This window comes from Silurus aristotelis, assembly GCF_946808225.1.
Source record: "Silurus aristotelis genome assembly, chromosome: 15".
Classification (NCBI taxonomy): Eukaryota; Metazoa; Chordata; class Actinopteri; order Siluriformes; family Siluridae; genus Silurus; species Silurus aristotelis.
This window is the reverse complement of record NC_139588.1, coordinates 24,181,297-24,196,693: the sequence shown is the minus strand read 5'-3', so window position 1 is coordinate 24,196,693 and position 15,397 is coordinate 24,181,297. Positions and strand designations below refer to the sequence as shown.

General features: G+C 41.5%; 1 long non-coding RNA gene and 1 pseudogene across 3 annotated transcripts; one reads left to right on the top strand and one right to left on the bottom strand.

Annotated features, from left to right (window-relative positions):
- Positions 1-2,600: 2,600 nt before the first annotated feature.
- LOC310737955 lies at positions 2,601-4,868 on the bottom strand (annotated as a pseudogene). Its single transcript, XR_014538213.1, has 7 exons — positions 4,154-4,868; positions 4,016-4,044; positions 3,728-3,941; positions 3,247-3,597; positions 3,059-3,160; positions 2,917-2,951; positions 2,601-2,816 (listed from the first exon to the last, which is right to left on the bottom strand). The product of XR_014538213.1 is annotated as an uncharacterized misc_RNA (transcript).
- A 9,245-nt stretch (positions 4,869-14,113) lies between these two features.
- Positions 14,114-15,397, top strand: LOC310738417. Of its 2 annotated transcripts, none has more exons than XR_014537084.1 (4): positions 14,114-14,264; positions 14,364-14,705; positions 14,857-14,943; positions 15,120-15,397. It is a non-coding gene; the product is annotated as an uncharacterized lncRNA (long non-coding RNA). The 2 variants fall into 2 exon arrangements; XR_014537085.1 differs by having other exon boundaries at positions 14,857-14,949.

Genomic DNA, 15,397 nt, shown 5'->3' with positions numbered 1-15,397 from the left:
TCTCTCTCTCTCTCTCTCTCTCTCTCTCTCTCTCTCTCTCCTCTCTCTCACTCTCTGTCTCTCTCTTTCTCTCTCTCTCTGTCTCTCTCTCTCTCTCTCTCTCTCTGTCTCTCTCTCTCTACCTCTCTGTCTCTCTCTCTCTCACCTCTCTGTCTCTCTCTCACTCTCTGTCTCTCTCTTTCTCTCTCTCTCTGTCTCTCTCTCTCTCTCTCTCTCTCTCTCTGTCTCTCTGTCTCTCTCTCTCTCTCTCTCTCTCCTCTCTCTCTCCTCTCTCTCCTCCCCCCTCTCTCTCTCACTCTCTGTCTCTCTCTCTCTCTCTCTGTCTCTCTGTCTCTCTCTCTCTCTCTCTCTCTCTCTCTCTCTCTCTCTCACACTCTCTGTCTCTCTCTCACTCTCTGTCACTCTCTCTCTCTCTCTCTCCCTCTCTCTCTCTCCCTCTCTGTCTCTCTCTCTCTCTCTCTCTCTCTCTCTCTCTCTCTCTCTCTCTCTCACTCTCTCTCTCTCTCTGTCCTCTCTCTCTCTCTCTCTCTCTCTCTCTCTGTCTCTCTCTCTCTACCTCCTCTGTCTCTCTCTCTCTCTACCTCTCTGTCTCTCTCTCACTCTCTGTCTCTCTCTTTCTCTCTCTCTCTGTCTCTCTCTCTCTCTCTCTCTCTCTGTCTCTCTCTCTCTACCTCTCTGTCTCTCTCTCTCTTACCTCTCTGTCTCTCTCTCACTCTCTGTCTCTCTCTCTCTGTCACTCTCTCTCTCTCTCTCTCTCTCTCTCTCTCTCTCTCTCTCTCTCTCTCTCTCTCTCTCTCTCTCTCTCTCTCTCTCTCTCTCTCTCTCTCTCTCATGCAGTTGTTTTAGTTTAAATAAAATAGCATTGTGTTTTCTGAGACTGAGTGTTTTAGGCAACAACTCACACTGACTTGTACTGGGTCACATCAACAGTCCAAATGTTTTCATTTTAGAATTTCAGACTAAATTTCAAAAGAATTGATGTTCATTGTTAAAATATCTTTAAAGATAATATATAGAATGTTGATATCAGTATTTACACAAACTGTTCTCGAGACTGTATCCAGTGTAAAACACAAAACAGAGAAAGAATTGGTATTGTTTAAAGTATAATCTCACACCTTTTGGTAGATTTGAATCATTTAATGAAGATCCTGTAGAAAACACGTCCAAACTTATTCATGCAGAACATTTAGACAAAGTGCTGCTGCAGTCTATGAGTCCAGCAGTTTCACACCTTTGATGTGGTAAAACCCTTAATGGCCTCACGCTGGTGTTTGGTTTGAGACGTGTTACTTGTTTTCCATCTCCTACCACAGAGTGTATTTGAGTGCTGATGGAAACACAATGGGGTTTAAAGTGAGAGAGAAAAACTCGAGTTTATTTCTTCATCATGGAGGAAAGAGATATTAGACTTTTATAAATCTACTGATTAGAACATTTCCAGTTAAAGGTTCAGTTACTGAAGTGTGTTTGGGTTGAATATTGTGAAACTTAGAAACACAACTGTGTAACTTCATTAGTGAATCAATAATTAAAGATGGGGTCTAATTGGGTCTAATACATAATCACATTGTCACATTAACTGTTACTGTGAACCTTTTACCCAAACAACACAAGTGAAATGTGAGGAGAGTCTATTCTGTGCAAAAATCCACAAAGAGCTGTCATTTTACATCAAGGTTTCCAGTAAAGTTACTAACATGTGTTACAACATCTCTAATGCTGTTAGTTAAGCAACAACTCAAACAAATTGCTTTTGTCAGAATAAGAGTAAGACTGCATGCAGAACCATTGCGTCACCAAGAACCTAGCAACTGTCTTGTCTTACCGATCATGTGTTAGTGCAACAAGAGTACATTTTGTGAATTCATCATCAATGCATTTTCAATTTTAAAACGAGATGGAATTATAACCAAACTGGTCAAATCAACTGCAAGTCTCATTCGCATTCCTGGAGAAAATGTATACGTTTGTAGGTGTGGATGTGAAATGAGGAACATGGTGTTTAAACTGTGCGACTTTAATAAATGATCTTCGTATTTCACATCAACAGATATTTAAAACTTGCGATTGCACTTTGTTCTTTCCTTCCTCATTTAACAGCAGCTCATTTCCTCCACTCACCCGGTCACTGCCTTTGTGTGTCTGCTGCAGTTATTCAACCAGGAAACTCTTCTCCTACCATCCTACCATCAGGGAAGCGGTTCCGAAGCATTCGAGCCGCCACAACCAGACTGTGCAATAGTTTCTTCCCTCAAGCCATCAGGCTACTCAACACACAACTGAAAAAGAATTCTCTCTTTCACACACACACACACACACACACACACACACACACACACACACACACACACACACACACTTGTGTGACTGATCTGTACAAACCAGACTCAACACACATCATACACTTCGCACACCCATGACTCAGTACCACTCACACTAATCATTACCACAAAAATGTTTACATGCCGTTTTTCATGCCATGATTTACTATTCAAATTTATATATAATTCATATTTTTCTTTAGTATTTTTTTTTTTTAGTACACTGTTAAACTGCAATGACAAACAGTTTCTAATAGAAAAATAAAAACAAAATTATTTATTTATTTATTTATTTATTTATTTATTTTTGACTGAATAGATTTGAACTAACAGCAATAAAATCTCCATTGTCTGGATTTATTTTCTTTGGATCTATTTGATTTGAACTTGTGCATAAACGTCTTCATGTCTCTGGTCTCTGGATGTTCTGGAGGATGAAGGTTTCTTAGCAAAACTCACAGCTGCATAGTTCAAGACATCTTCATCATCAGCCTGATAAAGAACAAGAGGTGTTTATACACCAGAGTGGATGAAAATATTTACTTTGCGTGTATTTTTAAGATATTTTGTAATTTTGTAAACACTGGATTACCTGATCTGTGTTATTCTGAGGTTTGTTGGAAGCCCCTTTATAGAACAACAATCATAAATATAATTAATGCTGAACTGGAAAAAGTGTTTTTGTGATTCTGATGAAAATTCATCTTAAAAAGAGTCATAAAAAATAAACAAACCTTTTCTTTGTTTCTGAAGTAAAACCCAAACCAGAGCCATGATTACAGTAATAGATATTATATTAGAGGTGATTAAGACTAAAACACTCCACTGGATCTTTTCTGAAATTATAAAAAGCCATTATTTGGATCAGTATCACTAAAACTGACTCTGAGTTTTCAACAGGAAAATGTATAAAAGCTCTTACCTTCTCCTTCACCTTCTTTAAATTCAGTTCCATTCCCAAAGAGGATTTGTCCACACGCAGCCACAGCACAGTAGAACGTTCCCTTATCAGAGGTCTGGAGCTTCCTCTTGGGGAGAGTGTAGACACGGCTCTGTGGAGGAGAACCAGCCTCAGAGTTCTTCTTACACTCATCACTGCCGTCTCCATGAGTGTAAACGATTCCTGGAGGAGATTCTCCTGAGTCGTGTCTGAATCAGTACACACTCTGGTCTCCACAGCTTGAAGTAAACTCTTGTACTGAACACTGGAGTGTGAGCGAGTCTCCGTTCGCCATCAGCGTTACAGTCGGAGGAAGTCGTTTCATCTCCTCAGCTTTAACATCAATTAGTAAGAATAATACTATAAATAAACAGTGGTGTGAAATTCGAGAGAATTCTAGATAAAGTGTTGATCTGGAATGAGTTTGAGTTCAGGAGCAGGTTATCAGAGTAAAACTGTTTACCTTCAACAATCAAAAGGGTTCCAGATCCAAAGAATAGTGAAGATTTCAGCACTTTTGCACAGAAATATGTTCCTGTATCCTCTTCTTTCAGGTCTTTAATGGTGAGAATAAACTGATTATCACTAATACTGAAGCGTTCATCTGGAAATCCTTCACCAGGTCTGATTTTACTATGAGCTCGTCTCACTACCATCTGAGGAACTTTTCCAAAATCCTGTTTATACCAAATTAAATCATCACTGGACAAGTCACATTTTATAGTAACACTTTCTCCACACGTTTCTGCACCTGAAGCTTCTTGATGTTAGAAGGTTTCACTGAAACAAAACCGACCATCTGCATGTCAGTAATAAAGACAAATATATACTAAAATTATTTTATCATTTTTAATGTTTTTTATATAAAAATATACAAAATCTAACTGACCTGATGTAAAGAGACAAAGAGCTACAAAGAGTGAGATCATTGTTCCTGTTCAGATGAAGTGATAGTGAGGGAGTGAACTTGTGTGTGCAGTGTAAAAGCAGATTCAGACTCACCTCTGATTGGATGCTATGAAACTGTGGTCTGATTTTGATTGGTCGGACTCTGTATGAATGTGTATGTGACCAATAAAATTTGAATTTGAATTAGAAAGTGTTTGTTTGCTGCAGATTTACTATTTTATCACTAGAACATAAAGACTTAAACACTGTTCCAGCATGACAAACCCGTGTGCACAAAGTCAGCTGCATGAAGAGAGTGTGTGAAGGTTCAAGTGGACAAACTCAATTGTCCTGCACAAAAACCCTGAACTCACACACTGAACATCTTCAGTATAAACTGAATCTGGAGCCTCCGCAGTCTCTCAACATTCTGACCTCACTAAAGCTTCTGTAGCTGAATGAACATTAATCCCCACAGCTACACCCCCAAATCTAATAGAAACATTCCCTGAAGAGTGGAGCTCATTATAACAGGAAACACGGACAGAACCTGAGATGTGATGTTCAAGAAGCACACAGGAGTCACATGAACAGACGTCTGCACACACACAGTGACACACATCACTGTTTTTAATGGTTTGAAGCTGGATGCTGGTCTGTTATCAGCACTGAGATGCTCCTATTTTAGAATAATATTCCTGAGAACTGACCAGTGCAGATCTCACAGAGACACAGAAGCAGGCCTTTTTACTGAGCTCAGGCTGGAGCTTAAATGGAGTCTTTGCTGTCTCTCGATCTTCATCCCAGCTTGCACTCACTTCTGGTTTCACGGCCAGCATTTCTGGGTTTGCAGCATGAACCACAACAGCTTGGAGAGACCAAACATACATTTGGATACATACCTTAGTCTGTCTTTCGGGATCCCCCTCAGTTAAAGAGCACCAGTTCCCAAGCAATGTTCTTTGTATTGGCCTTTCTTTCTTTGCCCAGTTCTTCCATGTCATGATGCTCTCGTTATGAGTAAGTACAACTCCATGTTATCGATCTTCATCATCTTGGAGATTAGTCTCCAGGAAGTGTTACAACAGTGGGTCCATGGTTTGGGAGGTTCAGGGTGGGTTCCAGTCCATATTCATTATCGTATTCTCCACCAGTGTAGCACCTCGCCGCTGCGTCAGTCTGAACACAAGCACATGGAAACAGTGTTTATTAAGATTTTTTGGTGGTGAACATGGGCGTGTGTGTAGTTGTGCATTTAGTGTGTGGGAGAGAGGTGTGCGTGTTCAGCATCCTCAGTCTTGGGTTCAGGGAGTTTGGTCGAAGTATGTTGGGGCTTGTCATCATCATCCTCGCTGAGCCGCCTGCCGGCAATGATGAGTGATGTACCACCACTGTCCGTTCAGCACCATGGCAGTCGTGTTCAGAGCATTTTTCCTGTAGTGGGCGTGTGCCGCCATCCAGGCATCACAACATGTTACTTCCAGTTTCCATTTTCATGATGGTCTGGAAAGGGTTGTTCTCATCAGCAGAGTTTATAGAACAACTTCATGATTTATAAAACTGCACTTTCATACGACTAGATCACTGTAATCACATTAAACAATATGCATGTCTCATGCTGGCCTACACAGATATAAATATCATACCACAATGACATCACGTTTGCAGGTATAAATCCATGAAGATGCGCTGCTTAATAATAACCAAAAATAAAATCATAAATAAATAATGAAATGAATTTGCATGAGATCATCTGTGCTTTAACTCTCAATTTATCACAACCTGGTAGAAATATTTTTGTTTTCAAAACTGCATTGCCTCTGGATCCATGTTCAGTGGAAGTGTGTGTTCTGGTTTGAGCAGCTTTACATCACTCATATTTAACCCAGCCATTAGGGGGGCACAAGCCAGTGTACTCTTAGTGCCGGTCCCAAGCCCGGGTAAATGGGGAGGGTTGCGTTAGGAAGGGCATCCAGCGTAAAACATGTGCCAAATCAAATATGCGGATCACAAATGAGAATTTCATACCGGATCGGTCGAGGCCCGGGTTAACAACGACCGCCACAGGAATCGTTAGCCGACAGGGTACCGGTGGAAATTGGGCTACTGTTGGCCGAAGGAGGAGAAGGAGAGGAGGAAGGCGTCTACAGAGACGGCAGGAAAAGGAGCAGTGTAGGAGAGTAGAGGTTCGGGTTGGTACTTTAAATGTTGGTACTATGACGGGTAAAGGGAGAGAGATAGCTGATATGATGGAGAGGAGAAAGGTAGATGTGTTGTGTGTTCAGGAGACCAAGTGGAAAGGGAGTAAGGCCAGGAACATTGGAGGTGGGTTTAAACTGTTTTATCATGGTGTGGATGGAAAAAGAAATGGTGTAGGGGTGATTCTGAAGGAAGCGTACAGTAAGAGTGTAGTGGAGGTGAAGAGAGTTTCTGATAGGGTGATGATCGTGAAGGTGGAAGTTGAAGGGATGATGATAAATGTCATCAGTGCCTATGCTCCACAAGTTGGCTGTGAGATGGAGGAGAAAGAAAGATTCTGGAGTGAATTAGATGAAGTGGTAGATGGTGTACCTAGGAAAGAACGATTGGTGATTGGGGCAGACTTTAATGGGCATGTAGGTGAAGGGAACAGAGGTGATGAGGAGGTGATGGGTAGGTATGGTTTTAAGGAGAGGAATGTGGAAGGGCAGATGGTGGTAGATTTTGCTAAAAGGATGGAAATGGCAGTGATGAACACGTATTTTAAGAAGAAGGAGGATCATAGGGTGACGTATAAGAGTGGAGGAAGGTGCACACAGGTGGATTATCTTCTGTGTAGGAGATGCAACCTGAAGGAGATTGGAGACTGTAAGGTGTTGGCGGGGGACAGTGTAGCTAGACAGCATCGGATGGTGGTCTGTAGGATGGTTTTGGAGGCGAAGAAGAAGAGGAGGAAAGTAAGGTTTGAAAGAAGAATAAGATGGTGGAAACTGAAGGAGGAAGAGTGTAGTGTGAGGTTCAGGGAAGAGGTCAGACAGGGGCTTGGTGGTGGTGAAGAGGTGCCGGATGATTGGGCAACTACTGCAGGAGTGATGAGGGAGGCAGCTAGAAAAGTACTTGGTGTGACATCTGGAAATAGAAAGCAAGAAAAAGAGACGTGGTGGTGGAATGAGGAAGTGCAGGAGAGCATTAGGGGAAAGAGATTGGCAAAACAGAAGTGGGATCGACAGAGTGATGAGAAGAGTAGGCAGGAGTACAAGGAGATGCGGCAGCAGGTTAAAAGGGATGTGGCGAAAGCCAAGGAAAAGGCATATGAGGAACTGTATAAAAGGTTGGACACTAAGGAAGGAGAAAAGGATTTATACCGATTGGCCAAGCAGAGGGACCGAGCTGGGAAGGATGTACTGCAAGTTAGAGCAATAAAGGATGGAGAGGGAAATGTGTTGACTAGTGAGGAGAGTGTGTTGAGAAGATGGAGGGAGTATTTTGAGCAGCTGATGAATGAGGAAAATCAGAGAGAGAGAAGGTTGGAGGATGTGGAGTTGGTGAAGCAGGATGTAGATAGGATTAGTAAGGAGGAAGTGAGAGCAGCGATTAAGAGGATGAAGAATGGAAAGTCGGTTGGACCAGATGACATACCGGTAGAAGCGTGGAGATGTTTAGGAGAGATGGCAGTGGAGTTTTTAACCAGATTGTTTAACAGGATTCTGGAAGGGGAGAGGATGCCTGAGGAATGGAGAAGGAGTGTGCTGGTACCGATCTTTAAGCATAAGGGAGATGTGCAGACCTGCAGTAACTACAGGGGAATTAAGTTGATCAGTCACACCATGAAGTTATGGGAAAGAGTAGTGGAAGCCAGGCTGAGAGAAGAGGTGACCATCTGTGAGCAACAGTATGGTTTCATGCCGAGGAAGAGCACCACAGATGCCTTATTTGCTTTGAGGATGTTGATGGAGAAGTATAGAGAAGGACAGAAGGAGCTGCATTGTGTATTTGTGGATTTAGAGAAAGCGTACGACAGGGTGCCGAGAGAGGAGTTGTGGTATTGTATGAGGAAGTCAGGTGTGTCAGAGAAGTATGTGAGGGTGGTGCAGGACATGTATGAGGACAGTGTGACGGCAGTAAAGTGTGCAGTAGGTACAACAGACTGGTTCAGGGTGAAGGTTGGACTGCATCAAGGATCGGCCCTGAGCCCTTTCCTGTTTGCAGTGGTGATGGACAGGTTGACGGACGAGGTCAGACAGGAGTCTCCCTGGACTATGATGTTTGCAGATGATATTGTGATTTGTGGTGAGAGTAGAGAGCAGGTTGAGAAGAGCCTGGAGAGGTGGAGATATGCGCTGGAGAGAAGAGGAATGAAAGTCAGTAGGAGTAAGACAGAGTACATGTGTGTGAATGAGAGGGAGGGAAGTGGAGTGATGCGGTTGCAGGGAGAAGAGGTGGAGAAGGTGGAGGAGTTCAGGTACCTGGGGTCAACAGTGCAAAGTAATGGAGAGTGTGTTAGGGAAGTAAAGAAAAGAGTGCAGGCAGGGTGGAGTGGGTGGAGAAGAGTGACAGGAGTGATTTGTGATAGAAGAGTATCTGCAAGAATGAAAGGGAAAGTTTATAGGACTGTGGTGAGACCTGCGATGTTGTATGGATTAGAGACAGTGGCATTGAGTAAAAAACAGGAGGTGGAGCTGGAGGTAGCAGAGCTGAAGATGTTGAGGTTTTCGTTGGGAGTGACGAGGATGGACAAGATTAGAAATGAGTTTATTAGAGGGACAGCACATGTAGGATGTTTTGGTGACAAGGTGAGGGAGGCGAGATTGAGATGGTTTGGACATGTGCAGAGAAGGGACATGAATTATATTGGTAGAAAAATGCTGAAGATGGAGCCACCAGGTAGGAGGAAAAGAGGAAGGCCAAGGAGGAGGTTCATGGATGTGGTGAGGGAAGACATGCAGGTAGTTGGTGTAAAAGAGGCAGATATAGAGGACAGGGTGGTATGGAGACGGATGATCCGCTGTGGCGACCCCTAATGGGAGCAGCCGAAAGAAGAAGAACATCACTCATATTTAACTCAACTTGATTGGTTGGAGTGTTGATGTGGGCGGAGCATGAACTCTTAAAGGAACAGTCACCTGGGTTTAACATTAGCTTGTTCTTCTTGATGTCTGATTATAGAGAAAAAAGTGTGAAAAAATGTGAGATGTGTGTCTATATGTGTGAATGAGCGTGTGTGTGTGTGTGTGTGTGTGTGTGTGTGTGTGTGTGTGTGTGTGTGTGTGTGTGTGTCATGTTTATGTGCATTAACTTTTCCATTGTATGATAAAGATCTGTGCTACTGGTGTGAATGTGCAGGTCACTACAACACACTCGTTACAGGAAATGAAAATTCCAATGCTAACACTCATTGTGTGGAGGTGATGAACTGTATTCATTCTGGATTCTGCAGTTGAAATTCTTCTCATTATTCTCACTAATGAAGTTTGCATGAAGCAGGTCAGTGTGAGGTGCTGAAACACTCCGTCTCAGAAACTCAGAAACCACAATGCTGTTTTTATTAAACTGAAACACCTGCATATGAGAGACACTGCTGCAGCCACTAACACTTCTATTAATGTCTTAAGAACATTTTCACACTCGGCCTCAACTCTCGAGTCCAAACTCATGACTGCTTGTAGACTGGTTATTGATGGTCTGGTCCCTGGGGATGTATTCTAAATGCACAATACATGAATGTGAAAAAAGATGATGAAGATGCACTTGGTCAAGCTGTAGACCTGCCTCACCTTTCGGTCATGGAGATGATGTGTGAAGACTGTGAAGACTCTTATTTCATCTGAGGGTTGTACTCGTACACCCAGGTTTTGTCACCGGTAATCATCGATATGAAGGACAAGAAGCAGACTTTGACTGTGGTGTTTACAATTCAACACATTTCTCAGGGAAGGTTTGAGGACAATGACAAAGAGCTTTAACCCCTTAGCCTTTAGCGCTGCACCAGCGTGACCAATATCCTATTGTTCGGAGGTGTTAATGTTTAACAATAGATTCAATAAAAAGGGACAAGTGTAACCATGACTAACTATACATCATTCGAAAGGTCTAAGCCTCAAGAAGCAACTTTAGATCACTGTTTTTCAATGGAAAACATATAATGTATGTATTTGCTGAATTTGTGAAACAACATGCATAAAAAAATGCACTACGTACACAATTATTATAATAACGAGTCACAAACACATCCACTGCTGCAAATCCAGGTTTATTAGGAAAGATGAGGCTCCACTGAACAACATGCCGTGAAGCATTTTTGCTCCAACCAAACAATAGTGTTGTCATTTAGATGGTTATTCTTTTTGTTATGTCAAAGTATTTCGCCGGGGTGTATTGTTTTTTTATATGTTTTGGAATAACTTTTGCATAGAAAATGCCATCTTGGTGGTAAAAAGACTAATATGGCTGGTAGAATATATTTTTTTAAAACAAATGAGACCACAAAAAAAAAAAAGAGTTAAAGAAGCGGAATCTCTTGAGTCTACACTACAAGCATGTACCGTGACTTTTTTATTATCACCACCTATCATTTCCACCCTTTTATTGATTGATGGAAAATGTAGCCAATGCCTGCAGGATTCTAAAATCCCCACATTGGAGATTCTTAGTTCTATTACTCTTCAGAAACTCTTAGTGGTCAAACAGTAGAGCATGTGCAGTGACGCACCAGGAAGTAGATGCAGCTCTTGGTTTTGCACAAAGCAGCGATGAGGAAATTTTTTTGGGGGCGAAGAAACAACAATGATTTGGAGATCTGCATGGGGATGGAAAATCTGAGCCTATTTTCCATCTGTAAGTTACAATATATTTCCCTTTTTATACGATTTTATTAATTTTATTGTCCATTTGTTTTTATAAGAGAAATTCTTGAAAAGTGTGTGTGTGTGTGTGTGTGTGTGTGTGTGTGTGTGTGTGTGTGTGTGTGTGGATTGTTGGGATTGGAATGGTCGGACAGCAATATGGATGGGTATGACTGTAAAAGTATAGCTTGTCTGGCTACCTGGCCATCAGTATGAATGCCAAATCAATATCAATATCCAAACATGTATTACAAAACCCTTTAATGGTCAGCAGTTCATTTTTATGCAGACTGTATGAATAGAGTATGAATGACCACCTGAGTTTAGCAGGTGTCTCTCAAACAGGGGGAGGAGAAAAGGATCAGACATCATGACCAGGAAGTATGAATTTTACATGTAGTGAAGCTGGTGCCAGCTTCTGTTTGTTCATGAAGCACTCTGTGTGTATGTCTTGTATTTGTCATTTGTGTGTCTCTAAAAATGAAAAATAAATAAATAAATAAATAAATAAATAAATAAATAAATAAATAAATAAATAAATAAATAAATTAAAGCAAGCGAGAAGGTTAAGCAAACTTTTTTTTGTGTTGTGTGGCTTGCTTGGGAGTCGGTGCATGAGGGAGCTACCTGCGCTCACTGTGCTTGTATGTCTCTGCGCTTGCTCCGCTCCCACTGGACACTCTTTGGGGCGCTTGCCCTAACTCCTCGCGGACCTGGCCCCCCTCTTGCCAAGGCAGAGTGTCGTGCCAGCTCATGGGGTTCGCAGATGGACCTTGCATTGGGTTTTGAGACGGGTTTTTTCCTATCTCTGACCTCACCTGCTTGGTCCAGCGCTTGCTTGCAGGCTTCAGAAGTACGCTTCATCAAGCCGCTGTGTCCCTGCACACCATGGCGGTGTTAACGGCATATCAGTCTGACCTGCGGCATGAGCTGGATATGGGAGGTGCCCCAGGCGGCCATGTTCGCCGAGCTCCGCTTGGCTCTAGGCACAATAGAGGTCAGTCTCGAGAGACTGATACCCTTAAGGCACTTTCTGGCAGCTTGAAAAGCTTTTCCAGACATGTCTTAGTGGGTCCTGCACACTGTAGAGAGAGGTTACTCGATTCAGTTCGGGTCTCCTCTGCCCTCTGTAACATCAAGGTCACACAGCGATGCCTACGTGCCTTAGATGTTTGTAAAGATCCCAGGTTCTTATCTCTAGGCCCCGTGCTGGGAGTCCCCGGATGTTGTATAACAGTAACGAAAGATGCATCCATCACTGATTGGGGAGCGATCATGAGTGGTGGATCCCCCCAAGGTCTATGGGAACGGCCCCATCTACTTTGGCACATCAACTGCCTAGAGATGCTGGCCAGAAACTGCTAGGGCTCATGGCAGCTAAGTCCAGTGGTATTCCACTTGGCCTGTTGTGCATGAGACCCCTTCAGTGGTGGCTCAGGACCCGTGGGTTCTCATGGAAGGGCAATCCCCTCCGTACCATGGAGGTCACGCAGAGATGCCGATGTGCCTTAGATGTGTGGAGAAATCCCGGGTTGCGTCTCTAAGCCAAACTTTCAGCATGAACGCAGCACTTTCTTCTCCTTCACAGAAGCTGGCGCCGGCTTCACTCCATGCACATTTTATACTTCCTGGTCATGATATCACCCGCCGGTAATGGTCAGCGTCCAGTTTTTGACTGATTACACACATCATTTCACACTCCGAAAACTCGCTCGTTCCCAAAGCATTTCGACGCAGCATCTCGTTCCCTCAGGGAACTATGGTTACATACGTAACCTAGAGATGATTTTTCTAAGGAACTGTTAACATTTAAAGTTAGGTAGGGCATTTTCCCAAAATATGGGTAGGGCGGGTAGGGAGGGGCAAATCAGACATAGTCTCAGATAAATTATTGTAGGAATCTCATTTTTCATGATATCTTTATTCAATGTGAAATATAAACTCATGAGACATGTGGCTTTTAACACATTACTTTTCTGGATTGCTCAATTAATGATTTCATGTAGTTATGTATAAAGAAATAAAAGGTTCAATTCAGGAAATGTATATTCATGGTACTTCATCATCTAGAACTTTCTATAACTTATTATCTTTATTAGCAATCAACTTTAAATATTGAGAAGTAAAGATGATTGTGTCTTTTTTCAAAGAAATGTAAATTGTGTATGTAGTCCACTTTTATCAGGAACTGTTAAAATTTAAATGTAGGTAGGGCATTTTCAGCTGTGAGTCCCAAAAGCTGTGGCGAAGGCGAAGGCTAACAGGTTAATAGAAAAGCCTTTATTTGTCATACATACAATAAAGCACAGTGAAATTCTTCTTTGCATATCCCAGCTTGTTCAGAAACTGTGGTCAGGGCACAAAGTCAGCCATGATACAGCGCCCCTGGAGCACAGAGGTTTAAGGGCCTTGTTTAAGGGCCCAAGAGTGGCAGTTTGGAGATACTGGGGCTTGAATACCCAACCTCCTGGTCAGTAACCCAGAGCCTTAACACCTGAGCTCCCACTCCCCCTTTATAGAATATTAGTTTACGGTTTTATCCACTGGCTAAGATTTCGACTGGTAAGTTTGTGTCCGTGAGCAGGTTTATTTGGATGAGCACAAGACTATAAGTGACTCCGGGTCCATAATGAATAATTAATTGAAAAAGACGGAATGCTTAAAATAATCTATTGAAATTCAACCAATAAGATGATCAGCTTAAATAAGAAATATTGAAGATAAATCTTTATTACAAATTGGAGTCAGATTCGAGTTCATGTAACAAATATCAATCAGTTTTAGTAAACTTTTACAGCAGAGTGAGAAAAACTAACACACAGCATACCTTCACCCACACCAGTGGATTCCATCGATTCAAGCTGTGACGGGGCAGAACTGTTTGGCAGCACAAGGAGAAACTACACAATATTAAATAAATAATTAATATAAAATAATACTCATGACCTTAAATAATACTGGTGACTTTTTCCTCTTAAGTCTAATAGTTACACTAAAACCCTGAATAGGTGCGCATACGATTGATAAAGCTGTAGTAGATCATATCCGTGTAGTCATGTGACTCGTCACAGCATCAGAAGAGACAAGAACACATGGAGAGCTTCACATATCATTAGAGCGAATGAACCAATCAGATCAGTCCACAGCTTCAAATCATTCAATCAGGTGTGAGTGAGAGCTGCTTTTCTACTGAACACACGAGTTGATTTCCTCACTATCACTGTGTCTGAACAGGAACGATGATCTCACTCTTTGTGGCGCTTTACTCTCTGCTTTGTCTCTGCACAGCTGGTGAGAACATTTTCAAATCTTTCATTTCAAATAGTAATATTACATATTTACCTCATTTACTGACATCATTAACCATTAAATATCACACACTTTTTACAGTAAAAACATCTGACATCAAGGAGCTTCACGTGAGAACAGTAAAGAGTGGAGAAGATGTAACTATAGCATGTGATCTCAGTCTGATCACAGACAAAAGTAAAGTAGTCTGGTACAGACAGAGTTTTGGAAAAGTGCCTCAGTTTATTGCAAAAACATACGGAATAAATAGTTCCACATTTACTGATGGATTTAATGATAATCGCTTCAGTTTTACTGTAAATGAGCATCAGTTTGATCTCAACATTACGAACCTGAGAGAAGATGATGGAGGAGAATATTTCTGTGGAGAAATGGAGGGAGCTACAATAAAGTTCACATCTGGAGCACGTCTGCAATTTGAAGGTAAACAGTTTGACTCTGATAAGCTGCTAATTCCAGATCAACACTTTAACCAGTATTATGTGTACATATGCAGTAAATGTTGAGGATTTCACTTTATTCATATTTACTATTATTTCTGTTTATCTGCTGCTTTTCTCATTGATTTATAAAGATAAAGAGATGAAACTCTGTCCTTCACCTGGACCAGAAATCAAGATCACAGGTTCTGATCCACACCAGGATTTAAACAACACCAGTGGTAAGAGTTTCAATCAAATCATTTTCTTTATGATTTTTAGAGCAAAATGTTCTGGAGTAAAAAATTTTTCTTAACATATATGTTTTTGTTTTTTATTTAGACGTTTAATATTCAGTGACTCCATTATATATTTCAGCTCCTAAAATGTTTTAATAAAATGTTATTTCTCCATCCAGATGTCAGTTGTACTGATCAGATGCATGTGCTCTTCTTGCTCTCTATTGTTAGAGTTGGAGTTCTTGCCTTCATGATTATTATCTTTCCAATCCTCCTGATTGTTTGTAAATTCAGATCAAATTAGAAATTTAATATAGAAATAGAAGAAATAGTGAAATAAGGACAAAACCATGTGTTGGATTCAGTTCATGATAATTGATGATGTTGGTTATATACTGGAATGATTTTAGTCTGACTGCAATGTGGAGATATTTACAGCTGTAAATCGAAAAAAATA